This window comes from Acinonyx jubatus, chromosome B1 (assembly GCF_027475565.1).
Source record: "Acinonyx jubatus isolate Ajub_Pintada_27869175 chromosome B1, VMU_Ajub_asm_v1.0, whole genome shotgun sequence".
NCBI lineage: Eukaryota > Metazoa > Chordata > Mammalia > Carnivora > Felidae > Acinonyx > Acinonyx jubatus.
In genome coordinates, this window is record NC_069382.1 from 157,442,216 (window position 1) to 157,454,625 (window position 12,410).

Sequence of the window (12,410 nt, forward strand, 5' to 3'; positions counted from 1 at the left end):
TGGCCTTTTTGAGTTGTAACCATTTTGTGCTTATGTGCCCTTTTTACGAGAGTCTTTGAAATGTGATAAGGTAAGCAGCTACCTGCTTTATCTGTACTAAGCCTCGGCCTTTGCTCAGATATATTTTTAAAATAATGCCTATTTAAACTTTCTACTTTTATATTATATCCCCAATAATCTTATATTATTTTTCATAGCTGCACAGAATTGAAATTCTTTTGTTCATAGACCTCTAACGGTGACTCCATGCCCCTGGACTTCATCATTCATTTGCCACTGTGTGTTGGTAAATGTAAACTATGGACTTGAACTGTTCACACTTCCTTGCCAGGATCCTAGTTGTGTTGTTATCAACTTTGTCATCATTTTTACTATTGCTTACTTCAGGGAAATTAATGTGCTGGCTAGTGACATTTTCACTTCCCATTTTAGGACTTTTGGGTGTGATGTGTTTTTAAAAAGCCTATCCAGTATATTAATAATGGACAAGAAATGGCGTCATACAAGCACACAGGGCCTTGAAGATCAAGGTCTCGGGAGATTCAGAAGAGCAAATTATAGAGTACATTTTATGTCTTGGAAAGGGAACAGATACTATAATGAATTTTTAAGTTAGCAATTTGTTTAGTCTCCTGAGGCCCTGGCAGCTTGCTGAGGTTATAGGGGTAAAAAGCACCTGCAGAGAGGAATTTCTCAGTCAGAACCAACATTTAAAGTAGTGGTGTGTTAATGCTTAAAAAGAAGTCCTGCATACATTTTTTATAGCTTCTAGCTTTTTCAGTTGGATCTAACGGATGATGCTCTGAGAGGATGAGCCAGCCTGCCATTTTCCAGGCTCCAGTTTCCATTATTTATGTTCTTTCCAATAGAGCCTATGGCACATTCTTAAATTGAAGACAGCTTTGCTGGAAGTACAGCCTAGTGCCTGAATGGAGGCATATGGCAAATGCCATTGAGTCTCTACATTTTCTTTTTAATCCTGCTATTCTTATTTAGGAATATTCAGTGACTTAACTTAAAATTAAGTGCATTTTCAAGGATTCTGAGTTCCTGGGGCTGTTCTTTAAATAGTGAACGCTTATGTGATTAGTGTTTGATTAAATGTTCAAAGAGGACAGTTTTCATCACAATGTCAAGTGGAGATGTGTCGTAAAAAATTAGATGAGAACTCAAAGGCAAATGGAAGATTCCATGAATTTTTATGATCCGAGCACAGAGTAATTTGAGTTGAAAAAGAGAAACTAAGTATTTTGGCAGTCTTCAGCAAAGAAATTGTGACCTAAATTCAGATGTAGTCCTGGAGGCGATAGTTTTCTGCGGCACCAGAAGTGTGGAATAAGAAACATATCCTGGAGCTCCTGTGGGGCTTGAGTGCAGATCCTGTTAGCACTGTTGCCCAAATCATGGGAAATCTTGGCTCCTATTTTATCCCCTTCCTGAAACGCTTCTCCTTATCTCAGGCATCCCCAAAGTGGTGTCTGCTTGTGTTCAGAAATTTATCCACTCAGATTCTTCTCTTGTCTCCTCACCAAGCTCCTGCTGCTGCCCTGGGGATGTCTCTGGGCACAGTGCCAATTCTATATCGCAGTCTCTCAGTCTGTTGCAGGATGGGGAGGACTTCCTCTCTGCCCCTTCAGGTTCATGGTTAGGCCTTCTCTTCATCACAATCTGAAACCAGAGACTTGGATATGAAGGGTCAGACTCCATCTCATTTCATTCATCTCCTTGTCTTCCTCTTCTAGGCACCTCTGCTAATCTGGAAAAAAACCCTGCTTTTTCTTCACTCAAAAAATGATCCTTTTTGATTACAGATTCCTGCCGATTGATTTCCACAAAGATCTCTAAGTTACCGATTCTGCAAACTAGATTGCAGACAATCTAGTTTGGATACAGACACGCTTCTGCAAATGCAGTTTTACCTGAAAGACAGGAAATGTACGGAGCTACAGAAGAACCCTGGTCAGTGCAATAGTGAGTTTTCAGACGAGCTTAAATGACAAACAGGATTCATCCAAGGGACAAGAGTCCCTTTTGATTGACCTTTGAGATTTTCTAATGGCCGTGATGGATAGACCCTGATTTATTTATTTATTCCCCATTCCTCTGTTCCACAACTGAACATGTAAAAAAGATAAAGATGGAAGAAACTTAAAAGTGAAACATTCCCCTCTCAAGAAGGAATCCCTAAAAAAATTACCTATCATATGTAACTCTCTTTTTCCTGTGTGTATTTTCTTTCTGTCTCTCTCTGTACGCACACATATAATCATTCTGTATGTTTTGTACTATATCTTTCTATTTCTCACTTTATTGGCATATATAGATGTACCTCACTTTTTAACAGGTATATGGTATGATATATTACGTAGTTGTATTATAATCTCGTCAACTAGCCACTCATTTGTGGACGTTGGAATTACGAGATATTACATTTAGAAACAAAACAATATGCCACAAGATTATCTGTCATAAACAACAACTGAATGCCTGCCAATGTCATGATGCATTTCTCAGCAGAAGCAAATCTGAATACTTTCTGTTCTGATAATGCTAATCAATGTTCACAGCAGAAAAGAACCCCGAATAAGTATCTTGTTTATGCTTATTCCTTCTAAGAAAATCATTTGTGTACTTTAATTCTGGATTCAGTAAGTAATTAGTGTTCAAGTATAGTCAAGAGCATAAGTTCCTTTCAAAAGCATGCTTGGGATTTTGCAATTTTACAATTCATAGCAAGAAAGACCAGTTCAGTACTTTCTAATCACTAATATTTTAAATCGCTGTCCATTTAAGCAGATAAATGATTATTCTTTGTTATACAATAGAGGCAGAACTGTGATGAATTAATTTTCTAATTTTCTAATTTTTTTATCACTCTGTTGGGCCTGCACTGCTAGCCCCTGGCTATCTGTGGACATATGAGAAAGGCCTCAGAATCTGGCTTCCAATGCAGGCCATCACCGCTGTAGTCAGCAGGAGAGGAACGTGGTGGCCCTGTAGCCCCATACTGTTTGGCATGATGTGGACACCAGGCCTCTCCAGGGCTTGTCGAAACTAATCCCATCGTGCCTCTCACATACCCACCAGAAGGCCACCTCCTTCAGGCTTCCACATCATCTGTACCCTCTGCTACTGTTCTCTACCTCCACTCATCTGACCCAATTTCCTCCTCTTCCTCAACCTCCCAAACTCTTCCCTGTGCCATTTGGACTTTATGGGCAATCACAGCAAACCCCTCACATCCGCAGCTGCTGCTTTGAATGTCCTCACCACTTGTTTGACCTAACTGAAACCCCGGTGCTGGCTATGGACATCACCTCCCCTGCAGTCTTCTCCAGTGGAAGCAGCTTAGTATTGATGTTCTGTCATCATCGTTGTTATTATTCATGGTGCAAGTACCACAGGCCTGGAGATTGTGGTGTCTTTCCAGCATCAAGTTCATATCTCTTGCTTCTTCCTTCAAACACCCAGCTCCTTTGGATTTTATGCCTTCAGACTTTACCACTCCTTTCTGTTGCTCTATCTACTGCCCCAAGACCTTCCCATTCACGGCTGGCCAGCCTGCCTTACTGTCTTCCTGTCACACGTCCCTGGCATCTCCCGGCACCTTGGCTTCTTTGATCCAGGATTGCTCTTTCTACCTCAGCCTCCACTTTGGCAGTCTTAACTTTGACCTTTCTGTTGCCCATAACTGGACTATGTCCATATCTTTACTTCAAGCATCCATTTCTCTCTCTTTTTAAAACTTTTTAAAAACATTTATTTTTGAGAGAGAGAAGCAGAAAGAGGTAGACAGAGGATCTGAAGCAGGCTCCACGCTGTGAGCACAGAGCCAGATGTGGGGCTTGAACTCATGAACTGTGAGATCATGACCTGAGCTGAAATCAAGAGCTGGCTGCTTAACCTACTGAACCACTCAGGTGCCCCAAGCATCCATCTCTTGACCAGCATCTCCCATGCTTCCAGTCCTCCTCACCCATTGGGACACCCCCATCATTGTCACCTTCCCAGCAGACAGCTTCTCTCCATCTGTAACCATTCTTTCCATTTCACTCCTGTTTCCATGGATGCAGCATTCCTCAGCCTATTGAACACCAGCCTCACCTCTTGTACTGTGGTGCCATCCCCTCTCACTTCTTGGGGTCAGGGCTCATGCAGTAGTTTGCTTTAGTGGCTAAGTACACAGGCTATGAGTCAGATTGCCTGGTGTGAATCTTGGTTATGCCACCTACTAGGTGTATGACCTTAAAAGAATTATGTACCATCTCTGTGCCTCTGTTGCCCCATCTGTAAAATGTGGTGTTAATGTTGTCTACTTCACAGAGTCATGCAGACTAAAAGGGGGGGTTCAGTGAACCACTTAGGACAGGGCGAGGCTCACAGTGAGGGCTGTGTCTGTATTAGCGTTGGCCCCTCCCTTCCCTGGATCCTTCCCTTGCGCATGCAGACATGCTCTAGTAATCTCATGTCTTGAAAACCAGATAAACAAAACCTTTCCTTCTCTTCACATTTCCCCAGCCCCATAACTCCCTCTTTGTTTCTCTTCTCTAAACCACAAAGCTCCTTGATTCCATCCAGTTCTCTTTTCCTTCAGTTGTCTTACTTTAGTCCAAGCCTCTCTTGCCTGGATGGCTACAATGATTTTATGATCCATTCGTTGTAAATCGGATAATGCCATTGAACTCTTTAAAAACCTCTCCCAGGGGAGCCTGGGTGGCTCAGTTGGTTAAGCGTCCGACTTTGGCTCAGGTCATGATCTCACGGTTTGTGAGTTCGAGCCCCACATCAGGCTGTGTGCTGACAGCTCAGAGCCTGGAGCCTGCTTCAGATCCTGTGTCTCCTTCTCTCTTTACCCCTCTCCTGCTCGCACTCTGTCTCTCTCTGTCTCTCAAAAATAAACATTAAAAATAAATAAATAAATAAATAAATAAATAAATAAATAAAAATAAAAACCTCTCCCAGGAATAAAACTAATGCTTACCCTGGTGTACAAAGCCTTACAAGATTGGCATTGGTTAGATATTTCACAGTGATGCTAAGGAATAAATGACTCTTAAAAAATCTGGCTTAAAACAACCCTTTTCCTCAGGGATCTGCTAGCCAGCTAGGGCAGCTCTCCGATCCCAGCGTATTTGCTCACATGAGTGCAGCTTGGCTGGGGGCTGGCTGGTGTAGGCTGCAAGGACAGGGCAGTTCTGCTTCACGCTGCAGATTTACATGGGGCCAGTGTGCTCCAGGGACCTCTCATTCTCCTGTTGGCACAGTCACCAACAGGCTATGGCGGCACAAGAGGGCAACTCCAAGCACTTGAGCATGCTGATATCCCATGAACCAAAGACAATTTCAGGGCAAAGTCCAGGAGTAAGGAAATCTACTTCCTCTTTGAAAGGAATTACAGAGACATGTCAAAGGAAAGAACATGGGTGTGTGTGTGTGTGTGTGTGTGTGTGTGTGTGAGAGAGAGAGAGAGAGAGAGAGAGAGAGAGAGAGAGAGACAGAGACAGAGAGAGAGAGAGAGAGAGAGAGAGAGAAAGGAGAGGGAGGGAGACATTGGGTCTAATAACTCAACTTACCATATCAAATCTGACATCTCACACCAGTGACCTCCTCATCCATGGTGCTCCAGCTGTATGGGGTCTTTTCTGTTCCTTGAACACAACAGATTTCTCCCCATTCTGGAGCTGTGTGTACTACACACACCGTGCTATAAATTTGCTGGCTGTTTTAGCATTAAAGTTTGCTTTCCTTTTACTCATTTTTTTTAGCCCTTAATTTTATTTTTGATGATGTATATACCCTTAGAGCATTCATTGACGTGAAGATAGATCTGAAAGCCTTTCAGATTCACTATCAAGTCAATAAAATACTTTTATTTTCCTCTAATACTGTGAAACTTGCCAAAAGATGAAAAACAAATTAATTTCTTCTCAATTTGCTCAACAGGAGTAATGGGTAGTAGGCAGAACTCTGAGGAAGAAGCAGATTCAGTGGAACTTTAGAATTGGGAAGTTGAGGTGATCCAGATTTTCTGAGCCTCTGAATTTAATAGGTGCGGTTTTCTCAGCATTTGTAAGCTAATTTTGTTTTACTTTATTCATATTATCACATATTTAGTGGTCCATTGGATGCTAGTTTGCCTAGTGCATACCAAGACAGCTTCTTGAATGTTCCATGACTCTGGGGAGCAGAGTCCACAAGAATGGAAGGAGTGGGGTTGGGGGCTGGCCCATGAGGTGCTTCTGCAGGAGTTTCCTGGACAGAAAGGACTGTTGGAGGCAGAATTCAAGGTGTTTTACTTTATGCTTCTGAGAGAAGAAGGAAAGAGAGGGGTTTGGGCCCTTAGGGAAAGCAGCCACTTTCCTGGTGAAGAAAAAGAGAGGATTTACAGCAGTGCTTGGTGGATCCAGGCTCAATGGCAGGGTGTGTGTGTGTGTGTGTGTGTGTGTGTGTGTGTGTGTGTGTTACCTGTACAGCTGAGTAGCACATTATCATCACAATCATGATGAACATAATAGTTGCTAGCATAATTGAAGGCTTTCTATAGGTCAGATAATATGATAGATGCTTTATACCTGAACCCATTTGACCCATACAATAATAATTCTTGGCAATAAATAATATTATCATTTCTATTTTATTTTACTTTTTAAATGTTTGTTGATAGAGAAAGAGAGCGGGGAGGGACAGACAGAGATGGGGACAAAGGATCTGAAGTGGGCTCTGCACTGTCAGCACAGAGCTTGATATGGGGCTCAAACCCACAAATCATGAGATCATGACCTGAGCTGAAGTTGAATGCTCAACCAACTGAGCCATCCAGGGGCCCCTATCGGTTCTATTTAAAAAAAAAAAATGTTTAATGTTTATTTTTGAGAGAGAAAGAGGGAAGGGCAGAGAGTGAAGGAGACACAGAATCGGAAGCAGGCTCCAGATTCTGAGCTGTCAGCACAGAGCCCAACGCAGGACTCAAACTCATGGACCACGAGATCATGACCTGAGCCGAAGTTGGATGCCCAACCAACTGAGCCACCCAGGCACCCTGATTTCTACTTTAAAGATAAGTGAATGGAGGAGCAGAGTTTTTAAAGGACATTCGACTGTGGCAAATGATACAGTCAGATTTATGCTCAGGTCTGTCTGATGGTGGCACCTGTGTGCTTAACTACAACGGTACCACACTGCCCAGAGTAGAGGGGTGAAGAGTCCAGGACTGGGACTCACTACCACATCATAGACAGGGAATGCAGTGTAGCACGTGCAGCTCCAGGGTGGTGGAAGCAGCCCAGTAGGAACAAAGGGACTCCATCTACAAGCTGCTAATGTCTGCCTTTCAGCAACTCTAGGAGGGAAAAGTCTTGTGACCATAGTCACCAGAAGCGAGGAATCTACCTATGATTGTGGCGGAAGCAGTGAGCATGTTGACATCGGGGTCAGGAACAACCTCTGGGTCACCCAGAGCCCCTCTTGGAGACCAAAGAGCTTACAACTCTTGAAAGCCCTTGACTGAGTTTTATCAACTAGGAAGCTCTTGTCTACTACTCCTATTACCTATCACAGCATATTATTTTTAGCATTTATCCTGAAGATTTCACCTGGAACAGGCACCCTGCATTCTCATTGTATAATACATCCATCAGTCTCCAGGGACATAGCTGCACTCTGTTGGTGGCTCCGTGTCTTCAGATTGGATGACCAGGCTTCACTACCCTGGTGCCTCCTTATGTCCCCTGGCAGCTCTGTCCTGTTGGTCATTGCCCCTCTAGCCTGACCCACCCACTCCATTCCAAGGAATAGCAGAGAGTACAAGGAATTGGGAGCACTCCAAAGGCAGGCAGTAGGATGCATGAAGCTGGTGGGCATCAGAGCAATTTGGAAAGAGCCTTGATCTGGCCTTGTCCCACCCTTTGTGCTCATCCGATTGGCTGATGTTGAAGACGAGAAATTGCAGAAGCAGTGAACATTGGTGGGTTGGTTCTGCTGAAATGTTTTGCAGCACACCCCCCACCTTTCCTGCACTTTGTATCACAAGGGGGTGTCATCAGGACCAAATGAAATGATGCACATGGTATTTTTAGAGCTTGTGGATGACTGTATTATTTATAAACATTCAAGGTGGAAGAATTGTTCATCTCTACCCTGTTGATACAGGCTTGGTCATGTGATTTGCTTTGGTCAATTACCTGTAAGCAGAAGTGATGTATGTCCTTTCTGGGCAGAGGCCTTAAGAATCAGTACGTAGTTCTCTATGCTCTTCTCCCCTCCTCTCTGTTGGGATGCAGCCTCTGTCCGCTTAGGTTGCCAGTGATTCCAAGAGCGGGCAAAGATCATTGCTGACCCAGGATGGATATGCACGTGAGTGAGAAATAAACATTGTTGTAAACTGCTGGGAGCACCCACTTCGGCCACACATCTACTGAAATTGGAATGATACAGAGAAGATTAGTGTGGCTCCTGCGCAAAGGTGACACACAAATTTGCGAAATGTTCCATATTAAAAACAAATCACACAATAAAAAACTGAGAGTTTTCAGGTTACTTGATACTGCAGAATATCCTGGGCTTGCCTGACAGGTACACAGCTAAACCCTGGAAGTCTCAGGGTGTTTCTGGAAATTAGCACTCAGTTGTGAAATGCAAATGCTACTATTAATAACCAAGATTGAAACACTGAGAAAAAAAAGCTGAGGAAAAAATCCTTGATTTCAGTTTGAACAGAAGAGAAAGACTCCTTTTTACTCATTGTTATATTTTTTTTATTTTATTCGTATCTTGTGCTTTGGTCTTTAGCTGGAATTCAGTTTTTAACTGGCATATACACATCCCAAAAATACTATATGTACAGTATATTTCTTTACCTTCAGTGCACAAATTTGGCTTTATTCCAGTGTTAGGAGATATGATAAAACTGATTATTGCCTTAAAAAATCATTTTATACATTTGTACTCCACTGCCTTTTTATGTAGCATGGTGCAGCTTGTTGAAAAATATCATCTATGAAATAGAATAGCTTATTTGAAGGGAACTTAATAATGTCACCACGTTTATATGACAAAAAATGTATAATTTAAAAATTAAGAAATGGTCTTTTTTAAAGTTTTTTTTTAATTAAAGCTACCTGAACTATCATTTATTTTTAAGTGAAAATGGAAATAATACTTTAAAAATATTATTGCCATTGGGGTGCCTGGGTGGCTCAGTTGGTTGAACACCCAACTTTTTTTTTTTCTCAAGTTAGTTAACATTCAGTGTAGTGTTGGCTTCGGGAGTAGATTCTAGTGATTCATCACTTACATACAACACCAAATGCTCATCCCAACAAATGCCCTCCTCAATGCCCATCACCCATTTTCCCCACCTCCCCAAACTCCCAACCCCCCACCCCCATCAACTCTCAGTTTGTTCTCTGTATTTAAGAGTCTCTTATTGGTTACCTGACTCTTGAATTCAGCTCAGGTCATGATCCCACGGTCTTGGGATTGAGTCCTGCATTGAGCTGTGCACTGTAACCGCAGAGACTGCTTGGGATTCTCTCTCTCCCTCTCTCTCTCTGCCCCTCCCTGGCGCACGTATGCATGCACGTGTGCTCTCCCTCTCTCTCTCAAAATAAATAAATAAACTTTAAGAAATTATTACTGCCGTGAAATTTATTTCATGAAAAAAATAATGAACTATTTTTAAATAAATGTTTATTCCAGGAGAAGTATATGATATTAAAAAAAAAAAAATTAAAGTCCTGTGACTTGACCAGGGAAAAGCAGAACAAATGACTTTACAAGGTTGCTTCATAACTGTGTATGTATAGTCTTCCCTGTGTGTGTATGTATAGTATATATATGTGTGTGTGTGGAAAGACTTATTCTTTTAAATTTTGTTTTTAGGCTTTTTACTGTATTCTTGCGCAGAGTACAAAAACAATATCAAGAAACATGCAGTTCTTGGGGCACCTGGGTGGCTCAGTCCGTTAAGCATCCGAATTCGGCTCAGGTCATGATCTCACAGTTTGTGGATTTGAGCCCTGCATTGAGCTCTGTGCTGACAGCTCAGAGCCCGGAGTCTGTTTCGGATTCTGTGTCTCCCTCTCTCTGCCCCTCCCCTGCTCACACTCTTTCTCTCTCTCAAAAATCAACATAAACAAAAAAAACAGGGGCGCCTGGGTGGCTCAGTTTGTTAAGCGTCCGACTTCAGCTCAGGTCACGATCTCGCGGTCCGTGAGTTCCAGCCCCGCGTCGGGCTCTGGGCTGATGGCTCAGAGCCTGGAGCCTGCTTCCGATTCTGTGTCTCCCTCTCTCTCTGGCCCTCCCCCGTTCATGCTCTGTCTCTCTCTGTCTCAAAAATAAATAAATGTTAAAAAAAAAAAAAAAAGGAAACATGCAGTTCTCTAAGGTACACATTTTCTGTAGACAGTTCTTACAGTTTAAAGGAAAGTCATTAACAGATTCATTTGATATTTTTGATTTGAAATTTAGGGCAGTCTCCTATAAATGCTTACTGGGATGGAAATTAGCAGCAGTTGAAAAATACATGGGCCTTAAAGACATACAGACGTGGATCTAAATCCTAATATTATCTCTTACTACTCATATGTATTTGGGCAAGAACATATATCCCTTTTACCCTTAGTTCTTCATATATAAATGGACATATTAGTGCAGTCCTCTATGTCATAGATTCAGACATAAGACATAAGACAATTCTGTCTTATCTCTTTTTGTTGCATCTTTTTGTTTTCATCAATACTTAAAACAGTGCCCGATACCACATATTCAAGAAATATTTGTTGAATGAATGAATGATTGAATGAATGAACAGCATAGGTCAAAATACTAAAATAGGTACATAAACTCTGTGAGTTTGCATCAATTTCTGGATTTCTTATTCTCTCTACTGCTCTGTCTATTCCTAGAATACCACCAAATCAGGCAGTGCAGTCATCTATCAAAAACTAGTAGCAGAGCATCTGGGTGGCTCAGTTTGTTAAGTGTCTGACTCTTGATTTTGGCTCAGGTCATGATCTCATGGTTCATGAGTTCGAGCCCCATGTTGGGCTTTTTGCTGGCAACATGGAGCCTGCTTGGGATTCTCTCTCTTCCTCTCTTCCCCTCCCCTACTCACACACTCTCTCAAAATAAATAGACATTTAAATAATTTTTTTAAAAAAGTAACGTATTTTTGTGTGCGTGCACATGTGCATATGTGCTCTTTAAAATACTGTTCATTTTAAGATTTCATGATGCAAATGCATCCAATGAGGCAAAAAATCATCATGCTTTTAATTTACATATGATTCATGTATTTACCACAACTGATATAAGACGAGTCATATGTTACATTACCTACGATTAAGTGCCTGAATTAAGCTAGGCTGTAAGACAAAAGGTAGAAACGTTTTTAAAATCAAGGATAGTAATCACCAACCAATGGAGAGCCATATAGCTTAAAAGCGGCTCGATTGATTTTTAAATTTCATTTGTTTTCCGTTTTGTTATAGTAATATTCTGATAGCTCATTTATGCCCATGCCTTCTTCTTATAGCCCAGACATTTATATGGGGGATAAAGGCTCAGAAGAAGAGAAGAAAAGGAAATTTGGGATACTTTGCCAGTAGGAAGTTTGTCATCTAAAAGGGGAGACCAGCCACAAAAAATGTATTGTCCAATCAGTGTTCCAAAAAGGCACTATGTAAAGGCTCAAGATGTGTAGCACAGAGAATGGGAGCATGAGAGTAGAGAGCAAGGGACATAATGTGTCTAAGTGCACCAGATTCAGAAGTCAGTGTGGGGAAAATCAAGGTGAAAGGGCATTTTTAGCAGTGGCTTCACCTATCAATCTTGAGGTAAGGGCTATTGATTCTACAATGGCATACTCAGATCACAGTCTTAATAGTATCTTAGAAACAGGAAAACCACTATGTCTCTTTGCAAAAGACTATCCATACCATGATATGTAATATCAATTCCAAATGACAGAAGTGAAAAGTGAGCCATTGATGTTCTGGGTGAGTGTGAATTCTGTGTTCTTGCTTAAAGGGAACAGTGCTGTTTTAGCTTGGAAGTTTACTCCCCAAAGTGATAGTTCTTTCCCCTTCCAGGAACTTCTTTGTGTGGGGTTCTGCTTTTGCTACTGTGGAGTCTGGGTCCCACACCTCATATTATTTTGCAAAGAGACTGGAGACCCAGGTCCAGCTGCAAGTTTAACGAAGGCGTGACAGAAACAGTGTGGCATGTATGCAGGGAACTTGCCTTATTTCATCCTGGTGTTGCCTCTAATTAGCCCTGCAACTTGGGACTAGTTCCTGAACCTATTTAAGAGCATGTTTGGATGTAAGTGTATTAACCATGTTTCTAGTTTCTGTAAATTTGATGCTTTAACATCTGTCTGGTCTACATGCATGTGCTGAACATGCCTTGTC

The 12,410-nt window shown here is 41.8% G+C and overlaps 1 long non-coding RNA gene and 1 other non-coding gene across 3 annotated transcripts in view; both read left to right on the forward strand.

Annotated features, from left to right (window-relative positions):
- Window positions 1-12,410, forward strand: part of LOC113604742 (uncharacterized) — a 134,395-nt gene that overhangs the window by 33,569 nt on the left and 88,416 nt on the right. The window lies entirely within an intron of this gene.
- Window positions 8,386-8,496, forward strand: LOC113600868 (U6 spliceosomal RNA). The gene has a single exon (XR_003421963.1). It is a non-coding gene; the product is annotated as a U6 spliceosomal RNA (small nuclear RNA).